The sequence below is a fragment of the Lynx canadensis genome, chromosome X, assembly GCF_007474595.2.
Source record: "Lynx canadensis isolate LIC74 chromosome X, mLynCan4.pri.v2, whole genome shotgun sequence".
Lineage (NCBI taxonomy): Eukaryota > Metazoa > Chordata > Mammalia > Carnivora > Felidae > Lynx > Lynx canadensis.
The window spans coordinates 98,949,226-98,967,436 of NC_044321.2; the positions used below are offsets into that span (position 1 = coordinate 98,949,226).

Consider the following 18,211-nt stretch of genomic DNA (forward strand, 5'->3'; position numbering starts at 1 on the left):
GGGCTAATATTTAGCAAAAGCCTAAAAACCAAAAAGAAGTCTCTCCTCTCTTCTCCTCCCTCCAAGTGCCCTTCTCAAGAAGGGCAGCATGATTTCAGGTGGCAGGTGATAATTATAACCTTCCCCTTACAATGAAACATTCTCATTCAGAACCTCTCATCTCACTATGCTAACATATAAGGGAGCCCAAGTTTGTGAAACAAAAAATCATTTGTCTGTTTGACAATCTTACAGCATATCTGAAATAAATCCAAGATAGATCAGCATTTTATGTACCAGATTTCCTGTTTCCCTGCCTTCTGCTTCTTCCCTATTCATTTACTCTTCCTTAATCTCCCATTCCCCTTCCTGTCCCGACTGTGTCTTCAATTCTTTTTGCCTTTTACCCTTGCCATCTAGGACGCAAACCATATATTTAAAAGAAAAATCTTTTAACATTTATTTACCCTTGAGAGACAGTGAGAGAGGGCGAGAAGCAGAGAAAGGGAGACCAGAATCTGAAGCAGCCTCCAGGCTCTTCATTTTCATATTTTTGAGAGACAGCGCGCCAGAGACAGAGTGCAAGCAGGAGAGAGAGAGAGAGAGAGAGAGAGAGAGAGAGAGAGAGACAAAATCCGAGGCAGGCTCCAGGCTGAGCTGTCAGCACAGAGCCCGACGTGAGGCTCAAACTCACAAAACCATGAGATCATGACCTGAGCCGAGGTCGGATGCTTAACCGACTGAACCATGCGCCCTGAATACAGACCGTATTCCAACCTCAGTTCCCTCACTTACTAGCTGCGTGCTAGTGGAGGTAGTTAATTCTCTCTGGATGTCAATTTCGTCTGTAAAATGGATTTAATAAGAGAGTGCCTATCTTACAGGGTTGCCAAAATCACAACAAAGAACACGTCACAAGCCTATCACAGTGCCTGGTCTATAGTAAGAAAACTCGTTCGCTCTCTTTTCATCCTTTTACCCCAATTCACCTGCTGCTCAACGCTAGAGCCTAGCAGGTAAAAGCCGTGGGAAAAAACACCCCGAGGCTAAAGAGGAAACGCTTGAGCTGGGGGCGGGGACTGCGACGTGCCCATTGCGCAGGCGCGCCGGCCAGGTCAGGTTCGGGCTTCCAGCTGGGGGGGGGGGGTGGGGGTTGGGGGGGGGAAGAGGGCCACGATTGTCCTGGCAGCCCCGCTCCGGCCCAGGGAAGTGGCGGGACCTTGGCTGCGCCCCGGGAGGGCTCAGCGCTCTTCGAGGGACTTCGGGGCCCGAAGGGTAAGTTCGAAAATGGCGGAGGGCGAAGAAGGAGGGGCCTTGCAGGGCGGGGGGCTGGCCTCCCAGCGGGGGCAGCAAAAAGAAGCCTGCGAGGGGGCCCAGTGGGGCGGCTGGGGCTGTGAGACCGTCGGACCGTGGCCGGTGTCTCTTTGAGGCCCTGTCGCGGACGCGCCTCGGGTTCCCCGACTCGGGGCTCCTCCGGGAGATGGGCGGGCTGGTGGGTGCGCCTGAGGGAGACGAAGGGACTTCCGTTTCCTTCCAGGCTGGGGCCCGGCCGCCGAGCGGAGTTGGCATTTCCAGATTGGGGCTCGGGCCGCCCCTTCTCCAGGACCCTCCCCTCCGGACCGCGCTAGACGCCGCGGGCGATCCGGGTTGACTCTCCTGGCGCGGTGGGTACTGCCCGTACGGGTTCCTACTTCTCCTCCTCCTCCTCCTCCCCCTCCCCTCCCCGCGGGCCCCGCGCTGCGGGGGAGGGCGGGAAGGCCGCCCCTGCGCGGCGCGGGTGGCCCAGCCGCGGCTCCTTGCCCAGGTTCCCGGGAGCGCCGAAGGAAGGCGTGGGTGGGTGTGTGGCTTCGGGCCGGCCGGTGCCCTCCCAACCCCTGTGACCCCTAAGGTAAATCGAGTCAAAGAACTTTTTTTTTTTTTTTTTAATTATCAAAGGGACCGCCCTCACCCCACCCCCCGAATCTGTTGCGTGTGGCAGGTACGGAGCTGGGTGGAGTGTGCCTGCCGGGGGCTTGTGAAGCAGAAAGAATAGGAACCGGAGAGCTTCCGGGAGAGGAAATTAGCTAGTAATTCTTTCCGATCTTTGCTGCCCTAGTCACCTCCCCAGGATATTCTGTGAGTAAAGCAAAATTCAGTCTAACTTTCAGTTTCATTATATTAACTCCTTAATACACTTAATTGTTTTCGGGAAGAGGGGGAGTGGTTATTGCTGAAACTAAAATAGCCCCCTCCACCTCCAAAAAAAAGAAAAATGTCAATCAAAGCTCTGTAAAAACCTGCCTATCCGATTTTAATAATCTACTACTTTGCTTTCAAATCGAATTCTGTCCCTAGGTCTGTCCCACTATGCCTCGGATGGCTAATGACGCATAGAAATGTACTCTTGTAAGACTGGAGGTTGCTATAGTGTTTCTTTCTTCTCTTTTTTTACTTCACATTTCTTAAAACCAGTTCAATAGAACTGTTACAGACGGCCATCTTAGAACTATAACATTTTAGAGTTGGAAGGGATCTTAGTCCAACACTGATATTTTACAAAAGTAGAAAGTAAGGCACAGGAAGATTTCAAGGCTTGTCTAAGGCTACTCAACTACTTAGATTGGAACCCAGGTTGTCTGGCTCCTTGCTCACCGCTCTTTCTGCGCAACTGCTGCCCAGAACCTCCAAGGAAGAAAATTAAATATTCAGTTCATTGCACACTTCCGAAGCGTATACACTTGGTACCGTACAACTGTGCTACCACTTTCGATGTACGTATTTAACATTTTATGAAGCCAGTGCTTGAGATATTTTTTCCCCACCATTCAAGAAGTGGCAGCAGTTTGGTTTAAAAAGATTTATACACACACGCATCTACGTATTTGAATGGCCTCGGATAACTTCTTGAAGGGTACACAAGAAAAATGTTAACAGTGGCTACTTAAGGGAGGATGGAGAGGGGTGGGACGCTTTTGAATTTGCACATGGCCTAATGTCCTGTTTGGATTTCTTACCATAAACAAGTATTTTATAATTACATACAATTTTTTAAATTTGCACACATATATGTATATCAATAAAAATAAGTATTCACCCATCGTATGTATATATAGATATATACGTGTGTGTATTTATGTATCAGTGGTTTGTCTTGTAAAATCCACCGTGGTTCCTGTCAGCCCAACTGGCAAAGCAGGCCCGACTATCAGATGCTCACATTTCTTGTTTTCTTCTGTTGCTCCTAATATAAGATGGTAAAAAGAATATATGGTACTAATATTTCTATATTTGTAGGAAATGTGCTAAGTTTTGATTATCGAATAATACGACAAACATTCAAGATAATTGTATTTGATGCAATGAAAAAATATCTGAATATAGAATCTTTACGGATAAGAAATCATTAAAAAAAATTAAGATTGGAAGGATCCCTGGTGATTTGTAGTTCAGCTCTTTATTTTTCATGAGTACGTTAACTAGGACTCAAAAGAAGAAAAAGTGAATTGCCCAAGATTATGTATCTGATTATTGGCAGAGCTTGGACTAGGGTCTAGGTTCTAGTCCAGTGCCCCTTGTGCTATATTTGGAACTTTATTGCTTTCTAGTGCATTCAGTGACTCCAACTACACAGAAAAAAAATGCCGAGTAAAGGTTAGGCCCATTTCAATAGATAATTATTGTAATTAATGTGCAAATTAATTTGTTCAGTGCTTGAAATATTCTACTGACGTGTTCCCCTTACATTTGATTGTAAACAATCTAATAAATCCTTTATATTGTAAATGCTTACAGACTCCAAATATGAAATTATGATATTTTACTAGTTTTGTTCTCATATTTAAAAGTCTGGTAGCTAGTGGTAATGTGAGGGGTGGAAGGTTACGCTTTATAAAATAAACATTTATTGAGCACCTACTCTATGCCAGGGATTGCACTATGTGGTGCAGGGTTCCAAAGACAAATGTGGCAAAATAGATGTCCTTGTTCTTTTAAGGCTGGGAGATTATCATGAGCTGTCAACTCTCCAGCTTTATCTGTGTGGTCTAATCTGGTAATAGTATTATGAAATGTAATCTGTAGCACAGTTTAAGGTCATTGGCAGTAGATTTGAGGAGACAAAAACAGTATTGGTAAAATAAGTTGATAATTGAATTGAACAAGTGCTCTTTTTCTTTTACTTTTTATTTAAGGGGGAAAAAAGAGCATGTATGGCTCACAAAATTTAAAAGTCCCGGGCTTCCAGCTTTTTACCAGTTCTTCCATTGCAATTACTGGGGAGCAAATATTGTTTTCGTGTCTTAGAGGTCACGTGGTACAATGAGAAGGGCCCTGGATTTGATGCCTGGGTTCTTGTCTTGGCTTTGTTTCCATTTAGCTGTGGGATTGTGAGCAAGTCACTACATATTTCTACATATTTCAGTGCCTACACATTTCTGTTTTCTTCATAACTTTTTATGAATTAAATACCCCATTTAATTGGAAACAGAATATTGTGAATATTTTAAATTTTAAATATGTTTCTTATAGAAAATTTATGAAATTCAGAATTGTATAAAGAATATAATCCACATTCTTTTATGTTTATTTTTTTTATTTAGGCTCATATTGTGTGTAGATTGTCATAATCCTTTTTTCTCATTCAGTATTCTGTATTGAACACTCCTATGTCGTGAAAAGTCTTTTAAAATGTAGTTTTTATTTATCCTCCATATTATTCTATGTCCCAGTTTCTTCAGTTTTATAAAGTAACAGATTTGGGCTAGTTGATTTAAAAGATTCAAAACCTGTGATAGTAGTTTTTTTTAAACTGATTATCTCAGATCTTATCAAGGAAAAAAATCCCATGTAACAATTCCAAATCTGTTTGGAATAAATACTTAAAGTGAGAATGAATTAAGAACAAGGTGGAGGGGCATCAGGGTGGCTCAGTCGGTCGATCGTCGACTCTCGACTCCGGCTCAGGGATCTTGATTCGTGATCCCGGGGTTGTAGGGTCAAGCCCTGTGTCGGACTCTGTGCTGAGCTTGGAGCCTGCTTAGGATTCTCTCTTTACCTCTGCCCCTCTCCCCCACTCCAGTGCTCATACTCTCTCTCTTAAAAGAACAAGGTGGACAGATAAACCTTAATAATTTGTGAATTCTACTTTCATTTATCTTTTTCTGCCTTTCTGATTTGAATATTTTCATTTATTTTAAAATTTCAAGTGCTAAGACTTGAATTTCAATTTGTTGGAGATGTGAATGATATATGGGTCATTGCTGTGTTGAAAGATGGCCTATTTTACCAACTTGGATGGGTATAGAATAGGTTGAAGAATAAGTTGGGCTTCTGGGCTTGAGATTCTGGGATTACCGTAGTACAGAGGAGGGGAAATTTGCGGAAGCTCAGAAGTACTCAGTAACTTGCCCAAGGTCCAAATAGCTATTAAGGTGCAGGGGTAGGATTTGGATTCACATTTCTCTGATTCTAGTAGTGATGCTTTTCTTCCATTGCATGCTGTGTTTCAAAAGATGAAGATCTCTTAGACATTTTTTTTTGAGAGAGTGTGCGCATGTGCAAGAGAGTTGGGGGGAGGAGAGGGAGAGGGAGAGAGGATCTCAAGCAGGCTCCAGGCCCCAGCAAGGAGCCTGATGCAGGACTTGATTTGACAACCTGATCCAAGGTCAAGAGTTGGACGCTTAAGTGACTGAGCCACCCAGGTGCCCCTTGGCTACACGTTTTTTGATGGTACCGCTTTGATCAAAATTGACTAATTTGGTATCTTTGGATAAATTGAGCTAAGGTGGGAAATGTTGAACTAGCACTTAGGAAATGGTTTTCAGCTTGAGACAACCCAAACAGCACACCTTGAGCACCTTCTGCTTTGAGCTGAGCTCCAACATCAGTATGTTAACAGTGGCTGGCATGTAGCAAATGCGGGCCTGGTAAAAAATTGTTGACTGAATTCCTCTGCGTTGATAAAGAAATGTATTAGATGAAAAAGGAGAAAACTTCTAAGGCCTTCCAGATAATTTGAAATGAAGGACTTTTCGTGCTCTGAGAAATTAACCAAAGCAGTCGTTGATAATTGTTTTTTTTTTTCAACTTTTTTTTATTTATTTTTGGGACATAGACAGAGCATGAACGGGGGGAGGGGCAGAGAGAGAGGGAGACACAGAATCGGAAGCAGGCTCCAGGCTCTGAGCCATCAGCCCAGAGCCTGACGCGGGGCTCGAACTCACGGACCGCGAGATCGTGACCTGGCTGAAGTCGGACGCTTAACCGACTGCGCCACCCAGGCGCCCCTATAATTGTATTCGCCATAAGAATTTGAGGCCAAACTTATGAGTTGTGCTTTATGTTACTGTGATTATACCTAATGGTAGGTTGTCCTTTGTGTGATAAAAGCATACTTTATTTTTCAAAGTTTATTTATTTATTTTGAGAGAGAGTATGAGCGGGAGAGGGGCCGAGGTGGGGGGGAGAGAGTGAATCCCAAGCAGGCTTGACACTGTAGCATGGAGCCCAACGTGGGGCTCAAATTCATGAACCGTGAGATCGTGACCTGAGCCGAAATCAAGAGCCAGATGCTTAACCGACTGAGCCACCCAGGTGCCCCTAAAAGCATATTTTAGGTGATTTTGTAGGACTTGGCCTGGGCTTTTATTATTTTTCATTATGGTATAGTTTTAGTGCTGCTGTATAATGCATTTTGGAGTTTGATTTTTGTATGATTGGTATCCAGTCTTTGTTAAGGATGTGTGTGATTCACTTACCATGATCTGCCTTTATAATGTGTTTTCAAGGATATGGGTCGTGGTGAAAACTGAGGTTTTACCTGTATAGACTGGGAATAGCTTGACCTCAAATGGTCATACGGAGGTTGAACCGAGTGAGTTAAGGCTGACGTTCTAAACTGGGTAAAGCTGCTACCACTGTGCTTTCCTTGGAATCTATAAATACTAACGTGTGGTTTAACTTTTATACTTATAATAGTTTTGTTGGCCTCAAAACACAGGCCTCTGCTGTGTATACAATCCTGTATTGCTATACGATTTACCTTTCAATATGATTTACCTGCTAATTTTTCAAGCCTTGAAAGGGCAAGGAACTAACATTTTCTGCTACCTCATCAGACTAACCCTTCTGCCAGTAATTCATACAGTAATTTCCTTAGACCTATAATGGTTCTAATCACTGGGTTTGGTTTTGACGGTCATTTACTGCATGAACTTTGATGAGTAACAATCAGAAGACCACAGTTTCCCCATATTTCAAATGGGGCTATGATATGTTGGATAGGTTAAATTAGATACCACAAATGAAAACATTCTCAATGTAAATCACATACATATTTTAGTTATTATCAGAAGTAACATGGTGAAAAAAAGAGGCTGGGCTGTGGAATCACACAAGCTCATACTTAGGTTTTGACCTTCTGTTAAATGGGATTAGACGTTTTTTAGTGTCATTTCAGCATGTTGTAGGTTAGAAAAAATATTTACACGTAGCTAAAATGATGACATGGAGGGAAATGAATATTAGTTTATAGATAGTTTGGAACACGTGGGCACTCACTAAATATATAGGTGGCCAAGTGGCTTTCAGATAGAACTAAGTATTTTTACTGGAGAAAAAGAAAAGATGTTGGCTTTTATAAAGAATTTGTTTTAGAACTTGCTTCAGATCTTAACATGATCAGGAAAGAGAGTACTTAATTCTGAGAAATATCTAGGGTAGGTGTTAGGCTCTCACCAAGTCATCTATTAAAAGAACCTCGCTTGGTATGGCACTTGTATAACCATCAGATTTTTAAGTACTGCGTCCTAATCACTCTGTCAGGATAAGTTAATCTTGATCTTAATAAATATCAAATAGAGTAAGTTCCAGTTCTGTGCCACTAATCAGCTCTATGGCCTTAGCCAAATCATTTAACTTCCTTATGCTTTCGTTTCCATATCTTTAAAATGAAAGAGTGATTTCTATTATTATGTCAGCACAAATGCATTCAGTGATAGTGAACAAGTTTCGCTTGTGGGTAAGATGATTTTAATTTACAGTGTACTTGATTCAGAGCTGCCCTTTAGTAAAAATTAGGGAAATTTTGGGGCAAAGATTACAGGAAACTCTTCACTTCTTACCAGGCCCCAAATTAATTGATTATGTTTACAAGGAAGTGAGTAAACAGCTCAGAACTCCAGCGGTAGGCATCAGACATTTTCAACAAAGTCCTGTTGTTTTCAACTCAAGTTAACAATAAGTAGCAATCAGGCATTACACCTGTGTTTCTCAGCCCTCTCTGCTGGCGACTTACTGCCACCCAAGCAGAGGACCAGAAGACATTTGTTCGTGGCCAACCACTGTGGACATGACCTGATGACTGCTTTCACCTCTGGGAGATGACCTGTATCCCTCTTTTTTTTAACCTGGTGATTAACAGTGTCGACATCAATTTACGATTTGTTCTTTCTCATTGGGGTGGCTCAGAGTTAGTAATCTAACGGTAACATTACAAAGTAGAAGGCTGGCACAAATTCTCAGGATAGGCAAAAAGAGAAGGGCCAAGAATATATCCTTCCCTCTCCTTGTTATAAGTTATAAAAATTATCTTTTGAGAATGAAAAGGCAAAACCTTGCAATACCAGGCCCTGCTATTGATAGTTTGCTGGGCTGTGTTCACAGATGAAGGAAGTGTTGTCACCTGGCACATAGCCAGCATGGACTCTTGATTTCTGAGTCATGAGTACAAGCCCCACACTGGGTCTAGAAATTATGATCGATTAATAATAATAAATTTTTAAAAAGTAACCCTTATGCCAAAGTGGTACATTTGGGAAGGCTTGTTGTTCTGAAACCCTTCAGACCTGCCTCTGAAACTTGCCCAAGAAGTTTCACAGCCCAGAAGTTGAGTTGGTACATTTCTCCATCTCAGTGAACTGATTGGTCTCTTAGTCCTGAGAATACATCAGTTCAGTTAAGTAGTGGTGTCTCATTTCAGGAGATGGTGATGCAGGTGGGCTTCCAAAGTTAGGGCTATTGTACAAACAATCTGGGATTTTATAAGAGCAATTTCTGTGGAAATGAAAGAAAAACAAAGGTTAATAATTAGAGCAGATTATAGTCCCAGTTTCTGAGTTCTGAAGGCAGCCAGTTGAGAGGATTTGTAGATGTCCAGCTCAAAGCATCTTCAGATGGAGTGAGGGCAGGCACTGGCATTCTGAAAGATTTTCCTGGTCTGTAATTTGAATGTCTCTGGTGATCTGAGTGGTCCACATAGCAACAGGCATGAAAATCGTTTATATGTGAGCTGTTGTGATTTCTCCGAAAGTTTATATCAAGTTGTCCAGCTTTAAATTGCATGGCTTTGGAAAAGGGACAATATTAGTTCTCGATGATTCCAAATCAGAAAGGTTGGGGGGGGGGGATGGTTCTTGGGTGGCTCAGTTGATTAAGTGTTTGACTCTTGATTTTGGCTCAGGTCATGGTCTCAGGGTTCATGGGTTTGAGCCCTGCGTTGGGCTCAGAGCTGACAGTGTGGAGCCTTCTTGGGATTCTCTCTCTCCCTCTCTCTCCCTGCCCCTCCCCAACTCACTCTCTCAAAATAAACAAACATATTAAGAAATTAAAAAAGAAGGGCGGGAAAAATTTGGAAATGTTAGTTTGGTGGGGTGCCTGGGTGGCTTGATGGGGCATCCAACTCTTGATTTCAGCTCAGGTCATGGTCTTACAGTTCGCAGGATTGAGCCTTGAATTGGCCTCTGTGCTGACAGCACGGAAGTTGTTTAGGTTTTCTCTCCCTCTCTCTCTTTGCCCCTCCCCCACTCCCTCTCTCTTGCACGTGCATTCATTAATATTAATGAATAAACATTAAAGAAAATGTTCGTTTGGAGAGTTGCAGCCAAATATTGGAGGAGACTTCTGAATTCAAGATCCAGTCCAGTTTATAGGTAGAACCTAAAAGATAATTAATAGGGGCTCCTGGGTGGCTCAGTTGGTTAGACATCTGACATTGGCTCAGGTCATGATCTCACGGCTTCTGAGTTTGAGCCCCACGTCCGGCGGGCTCTGTGCTGACAGCTCAGAGCCTGAAGCCTGCTTAGGATTCTGTGTCTCCCTCTCTCTGTCTCTGCTCCTCCCCTGCTTGCACGCTCTCTTTCTCAAAAATAAATAAACATTAAAAAATTTTTTTAAAGAGACAATGGCACTAGAATTTGATATTCATAATGGTGTATTACTCTCTGCAATCATCCCCATTTTTATCAAAGATAATCACAGTAAGATCAGTTTATTTGCAAATTCAGTCTAGTCTCAATAAACCTGACCTGATTATTTACATAAGTGCAGCAAGAATAGTGATTTATCATATAGGCTCCTTTTTTTAATTTAAATCCAAGTTAGTTAACATATAATGTAATAATTTTAGGAATAGAATTTCGTGATGTATCACAAGTAACATCCAGTGCTCATCTCAACAAGTATCCTCCTTAATGCCCCTCACTCCTTTAGCCCTTCCCCCCACCCAACACCCCACCAGCAACCCTGTTTGTTTTCTGTATTTAAGAGTCTCTTATGGTTTGTCTCCCTCTCTGTTTTTATATTATTTTTGCTTCCCTTCCCTTATGTTCATCTGTTTTGTATCTTACATTCCACATATGAGTGAAATCATACATTTGTCTTTTTCTTATTTCCCTTAGCATAATACACTCTAGTTCCATCCATGTTGTTGCAAATGGCAAGATTTCATTCTTTTTGATTGTCAAGTAATATTCCATTGTATGTATGTGTGTACATACAGATCTTCTTTATCTGTTCATCAGGTGATGAACATTTGGGCTCTATCCGTACTTTGGCTATTGTCGATAGTGCTGCTATAAACATTGGGGGGCATGTGCCCCTTCAAATCAGCACTCCTGTATCCTTTGGATAAATACCTAGTAGTGCAATTGCTGGCTTGTAGGGTAGTTTTATTTTTAATTTTTTGAGGAACCTACATACTGTTTTCCAGAGTGGCTGCACCAGTTTGCATCCCCACCAGCAGTGCAAAAGAGAACTCTTTCTCCACATCCTCGCCAACATCTTTTGTTGCCTGAGTTGTTAATGTTAGCCATTCTGACAGGTGTGAGGTGGTATCTCATTGTGGTTTTGATTTGTATTTCCCTGGTGATGAGTGATGTTGAGCATTTTTTCATGTGTCACCTGGCCATCTGGATGCCTTCTCTGGAAAAGTGTCTGTGTCTTCTGCCCATTTCTTCACTGGATTATTTGTTTTTGGGGTGTTGAGTTTGATAAGTTTTTTGTTTTTGTTTTTACAGATTTTGGATACTAACCCTTTATCTGATATGTCATTTGTAAATATCTTCTCCCATTCCATCAGTTGCCTTTTAGTTTTACTGATTGTTTCCTTTGCTGTGCAGAACCTTTTATCTTTTTTTTTTTTTTTATGTTTTCGATGTTTATTTAGTTTTGAGACAGAGAGCATGAGCAGGGTAGGGGGCAGAGAGAGAGGGAGACACAGAATCTGAAGCAGGCTTCAGTCTCTGAGCTGTCAGCACAGAGTCTGACGTGGGGCTCGAACCACAAACGGTGAGATCGTGACCTGAGCTGAAGTCAGATGTTTAACCAACTGAGCCACCCAGGCCCCCAGAAGCTTTTTATCTTAATGGTGTCCCAATAGTTCATTTTTGCTTTTGCTTCCCTTGTCTCCAGAGACATGTCAAGTAAGAAGTTGCTGTGGCTGAAGTCAGAGAGGTTTTTGCTTGTTTTATCCTCTAGGATTTTGATGGGTTCATGCCTTATGTTTAGGTCTTTCATCCATTTTGAGTTTATTTTTGTGTATGGTGTAAGAAAGTGGTCCAGGTTCATTCTGCATGTCGCTGTCCAGTTTTCCCAGCACCATTTGCTGAAGAGACTTTTTTTCCATTGGATACTCTTTCCTGCTTTGTCAAAGATTAGTTGGCCATACATTTATGGGTCCATTTCTGGGTTCTCTGTTCTGTTCCATTGATCTGTGTGTGTGTTGTTGTGCCAATACCGTACTGTCTTGATAATTATAGCTTTGTAATATAGCTTGAAGTCCGGAATTGTGATGCCTCCAGCTTTGGTTTTCTTTTTTAGGATTGTTTTCGCTACTCAGGGTTTTTATCATATAGGTTCTTTTAATCTGCTTTGCTAAAACTTTTCATAAGGAATCTCAGATTGAACGTTTTAAAAGCCTCTTGAGGCTAGAAAGCCAAGCCAAACACCTGCCATCTGATTTAACCTGTAATACTTACAGTTTTGGGTTAATTCCTCTTGTCGTGGTTCCTAGGATGTCCTTAGGTTCCTGTACCTGCCAGAAAGTGACCTTCCTTCCTTACCTCGTAAGGCTACCAGGAACCCTGTAAATAAAGTACCAGGCTGATTTTTCCAAGGGGCTTTATTAGCTCCTTAAAGTCAACCTTAGCTCCTTAAAGCTGTCTGGTCCTATGTCTATGCATGTCTCTCTCAAACGTAGCATTCCAGTCAAAGCCTTGGTACTATAAACAGTGTTTCCAATTGTGTCCTGTTATCAGCAGAACAGATTCTTCTTGAACCTATGCAAGTAACTATATTGCTGTGGAAATAAGAATACTCCCTAAGTTTACAAATTCTGGATGGATCAGGTAGAGATAAAAAGATGTATTTATCTTTAGTTTATCTGTAATAGGAGCCAAAAGTAAATAAAAACCTGTTTTCAGTAATTAATGTTTCATTATTTTATCTTATTTGGAAATGATCTAGATATTCAATAAATTTCTGTCATTTGACTTAGCCAAACTCTAAACTTGAAAGTTATTGAAAAGATTTTAGAAGCTAGTTTTAAGTACATATACCATAAAATAATTATTACTCAGAAGCTCACCTAAAAACTCTTAAATCCCACTTAAATCTCACAGATATCTAAATCACTTGCTCCCAAAAGTTATGTTTAGACTACTCAGAAAAATTTCATGAGATATTAAACAGTCAGCCATTATCCCAAGCTATTTTTCTTGCTGACAGATTTTGTAAGAGCTATAACATGAACTTATTTGAGTAGTAAACCTAAGCAGAATAAAATTTGAATGTCTGCATTATATTCAGTGTTGATAACTCTAAAGACATACCTGGTTTTTTTTTTTTTGGTTTAGTTTTTATTTATTTTTGAGGGAGACAGTGTGAGTGGGGGAAGGACAGAGGGAGAGAGGGAGACACAGAATCCGAAGCAGGCTCCAGACTAAGTTGTCAGCACAGAGCCCGATGCAGGGCTCAAACTCACAAAGCGCGAGATCATGACCTGGGCCAAAGTTGGACACTTAACCAACTGAGCCACCGAGGCTCCCCAAGACATGGCTGTTTTAGACTAATGAACTTCAACTGGCTTCAGTACTGAGTATTTTTCCAGATCACATGAACCTGAGAGGCATTTGGGTTACCTTCTGTTATATTTCTGAGAACCTAAGTAGTATTTTGTTTATAAGCACTGAATTTTAAGCCAATGAAATAGAACTCTTGTACACATTAACTTTAGTAATATCATCCGGACGTAGAAGATGCCTCCCATCTACAACACACAAACATACAGACAGACGCAAGTATAGACCTTAGAGTTTTTGTTTTAAAATTTTTAGCAGTTGTGCCTTTCTAGTGCCTTTTTAGCAGTTGTATTTTGAAAAGTTCTCTTTCTCTTTTTTTTTTTCATGTGAAATTGGGGATAGTCTAGATAAGAATTTACCCTTAAATCTCAAAGGCACTGGGAAAGAGTACAAGTTCCTCCGAGAAAGAGTTCAGTTTCCTAAGGCCAATATTTACAAGCCTTGTGAGATAAATAGGGGAGGATTTGGGATGGGTTAAAAGGAATAGGCAGAACTTTGAATTGCCTCTAGAGTTGCATTTCTGGTTCTGCAAAGATTTGTAAGATAAGGACAATTGCTCTCAATCCCTCAAAGAATTGGGTTGCAACTTAAATGGCCTTGTAGGTTGATCCACCCATAAATCCTTTTACAAGGGCTTTAGAAGATTTTTCTTTCCCTCTGGGTACATAGTTTTACTTTTACTTAGGGGAGGAGACCAAAAAAAAAAAAAAAAAAAGTTCTTGTCAGGCTCTGAATATTAGCTTCCAGTCTGGCTAGTCTCCAACCACAGAGCTGTGTGTTGTCTCTGTCTCCATGTCTCTCCCTGTCTCCATGTCTCTCCCTCCCTCCCTGTCCCTCCCCCATATATGTAACTTTTGTAAAAGTGAGTTCTGTGCCCAACATGTGGCTTGAACTCACAACCCTGAGATCAAGAGTCACATGCTCTAGTGACTGAGCCAGCCAGGTGCCCCTGAAAAAATCTTTTAAATATCTTGTCAGTTTTTAGGCAGATAAACAGCAAGCATTTTCAGGGTTTAATGCAATATGCCTTTGTGAAGTCTACATAAAGGCCTTCTTTCTGAGTGTACAGTTGAACCTCAGACTCACCTTAAGGGGAAAAGCCTCCCTTTCTGCCCCTGAACTTCGCCTTTAGTTGATATTTGTAGGAGGGCCTAGTAGAAATCCAAAGTGGGGAGGTTTTCAGGGGGGTGGTCTGGCTTGTCTGCATAATCATTGGTGGGAAGAACACCCCTTAGCGGCCAAACAGGGTCCCCACGTGTGGGATTGTAAATGGCCATTAGTCTTTTTAATTCCTCTTTAAATGTGGTAGGCTCCTCTGAAAGTAGAGGTAAAAGGACTTTATAATTGAAAAGATCTGCTCCTGTCTGGGGAACATGACTTCTTTGGGACTGCACAGGAAGGCAGGAAGCTGGAGGAGCCTGATTATAGAACCCAGCCAAATAAGCCTTATGTCTGAGCCATATTGTCCATCCTGGGTGTTTCTGTGAAATTTATTTTCTGACTTTTAGTATTTACATGAGTAACCTGTCTACCCTGGGCTTAGAGATCATGCTGGAGTGCTCCCTGCAAATCTTGTGGGGAAAGGGAAGCTGAAGCAAGCAGCTAGGTGTTTTAAGGGATTTTCTGGGGAAAGTGAAGGAGCTTTGGGGGCTAAAGGAATTTGCTGAGGAGATGGGCCAGATTTTATGAAATGGAGTTTATGTTAGGGACTTTAATTTTTGTACGAAGTCTAATTTCCATTCTTTTCATTTTGTTAAGGGAGTCTCTTAAGGTTAGCTCTTCTGTTTCTTTGTATCTACTTTAAAAAATTTTTTTTTTAATGTTTATTTTTGAGAGAGAGAGAGACAGAATGCAAGTGGGTTGGGGCAGAGAGAGAGGGAGACACAGAATCCGAAGCAGGCTCCAGTCTCCGAGCTGTCAGCACAGAGCCTGACGCGGGGCTTGAACTCACGAGCTGTGAGATCCTGACCTGAGCCGAAGTCGGACGCTCAACCGACTGAGCCACCCAGGTGCCCCATCTTTGTATCTACTTTTTAATTTGGTCTTCCCATAGGTACCATTAAGACAGTTGTTTAGGATGAGAGCTCTCTAAGAATTCTTTTTTCAACTATAGAACCTTTTCATTTCAGAAGATCCATCATCTAGCCATTGATGAGTAGCATCTATTCATGTCCATAGCCATTCAAATCAGGAAGCCTTTTTATGGCTTAACCAAGGATGCAAGAGGCATCCCACGAGAGAGTAAAAGATTCAGGCCATACAAAATCCAGAAAGTTCACTCCCAAAGATTGTTTGAGAAAGTAAAGCCCTTTGTTGTTATAGACTGTAAGAATGGTGTGGTGAAAACAGCATGTCTGTTTTCCCACAAGAACACGAGACACCTCCAGTCCCAGACCCACTAATCTGACACCCGGCAGGCACTACTAGAACGGGGCTTTTCCAGCACTAACAAAACAACAGAGGTTGAGATGACAAAAGCCCCTTATGGACTGGGACCCCTCATAACAGACTCCCCTGAGAGCTGGCACAGTCAGATGAAAAGAGTGCTGCTTGTGACTCAGAACCCTGTCTATTTGACTGGTCACCAAGATGCATACTGGAACATGCATCTTCTGGCTGGCAGAGACAAGAGAGCATGTTCTCAACCTCTGAAGACATAGAACAAGACAAAAGGAAAACCTCATCTAGCTTTTTGTATATGTATATTAACAGCTTTAGCTAAGCCTTGGGTCTCTTGGAGCCAAACTAATACTTAAGAGGGGTGTGCCACCGGGTTGGGGATCGTGTGATTTACGGAGTACCTGGCATGGAATTTTTTTTGAGGTTGGCGAGAGACCTAGTGTAAATCTAACCTGTTCTGTGACCAACTTATCCTAACACAGGAGACTTTGGATTAGGTGGCCAGTGCTGTAACAGTTCTTAAATACTTGACCCATGCCCTCCAATTTTGTGGCTTTGGCTTCCAAGATGTTTCTTAGCAACAGCGTTTACCTCATGTGTTCATTAACCCACAGCAAAGTTTGTCTAAACAGACACCGGTCTGGTGAGAACCATGAACTCACCAATCAGTGAGGCCGGCTCAAACAGCAGGCTTCTAGGGCCTATGCCTGCGTTCTACCCCATGGCCTTCCTTCTTATGACAACACAACAGAGACAAAAACAGTGACCCTCTCTGGGAGGAAAAAGACCAATAAAAATCAGGAGTGCTCAGATCTTTACCAGAGTTGCTGCACCCAAGGAACTAGTTCCACAAATATTTTTTCCTACTGATCTAAATTTAGAAAAGGAAAGAAAGGACTCTCACTACTCTCATTTCCACTGGGCCCTGCAGGCAGAGATTAAGAAGACTGACATGGTAAGAATTCCTACCTTCTGCCACATTTATCAGAGGTGCCAGAATTTCTCAGCTGCCGCAGCCGCGGAGCAAGCAGTAATCAGCCAGTACGGTTGCTCCTGCCTGGCTCACCCAACTGTTTGGGAGGAAATTTGTTTCTTCTACTTTTCTAGGTGCTTTGGCTAGGAAATTGATATAAGACAGACTAACAGGAGAAGGGCAAATCTGAGCCCATACAGAAGCCACATAAGAATATGAGATCCGCAGGCAGTCAGGTGGTTGACGCTTACTTGCCATCTTGAGATAAGGGAAAGGGGTAGGGGTCTGGGACTTCAAAGGGGAGGAAGACAGTTTACAAGAAGATGAGAAGAACAAATGTTTGATAAACAAATATTTGCCTGGCCTCCAGAGACAGGGAGACCCAGAGGAATTTGATCTACAGGCCCTGCAGAACCTCCCCCAGCTTAACCACACCTAGCCCATATTCTTTGTAGTGATCTCTGATGATAGTTCTCTTCCTGGACCAAGCCCTCTATCTAAATTCCTTCAGGCAGTTAAGGGGGAGGTAAAAGCTTTTCCTGAGTCTTTGGGCCTTGATTGACTTCAGCTTAAAGTAATCCACGTGCCAAAGTGGCACATTTTGGGAAGGCTTGTTCTGAAACCCTTCAAGGGGAACCAGAGGTTTAAGGTAAGGGGTGGCATGAATGAGATGACTTCTTGTATTGTTTGATCATGTTGTGTATTGTCTCTCTTTTAAAATATGCATGTAAACATAATGTTCAGAAATACGGATTTGTACTGGTCATCCATTTAAAATAGTGTTTTAATCAAGATAAAGATTGATGTAGGAAGATGCTTAGGATATATTATTAAATGGAAAAAGAAGCAAGTTGTAAAATACCACGTATAATAAATTTCCTCTAGAAGTATTTATAATGTGCATATGCCAATGCATACAGAAAAGGTTCTGAAAGGATAGATATACTAAAAGCCACAGCCTGGGTAGTAAGATTCTTTTTTATTTTTATTTATTTTTTATTTTACTTATTTCTTTTTTTAAATGTTTATTTTTGAGAGAGAGTGAGCAGGGGAGGGGCAGAGAGAGGGTGACAGAGGATCCAAAGTGGACTCCGCGCTGACAGCAGCGAGTCAGTCCAGTGTGGGGCTTGAACTCACAAATCACGAGATTGTGACCTGAGCCAAAGTCAGATGCTCAACTGACTGAGCCTCCCGGGTACCCCAGTAAGATTCTTTCTTAATTCCTCTCTTTGAAAAAGGAAAACATGTGTTTGTATTAAAGACTGAATGAATATCCATCTTGAAATTTTTTTTCTGCCTGTTCTGATTTTAACAAAGGGTTTGATCTGGGCTCTGAATAAGCATAAATAGTATTCATCTGTGTCATGAATCTATAGTTTGGACTGTAGATGGTTTGTTTTTTAATCAAAGGCTACTGTTTAGCAAGCACTGTAAATCGTCTTATGGTCTGAACAGTTTTCAGTGAAATGGAAGAGGCAATAATAGTAATAATAGTGATCTTGAGCCTTTTTATGATCTTAAGTGAATT

General features: G+C 41.7%; 1 protein-coding gene across 2 annotated transcripts in view; it reads left to right on the top strand.

The window, feature by feature from the left end:
• The first annotated feature begins 1,144 nt into the window (after positions 1-1,144).
• Positions 1,145-18,211, top strand: part of LOC115507053 (X-linked inhibitor of apoptosis) — a 45,936-nt gene continuing 28,869 nt past the window's right edge. For both annotated transcript variants that reach the window (XM_030305150.2, XM_030305149.2), the window contains exons 1-2: positions 1,145-1,254; positions 1,517-1,643. The gene's annotated coding sequence lies outside the window, so the exon portion shown is untranslated. The remainder of the gene's footprint in view (positions 1,255-1,516; positions 1,644-18,211) is intronic.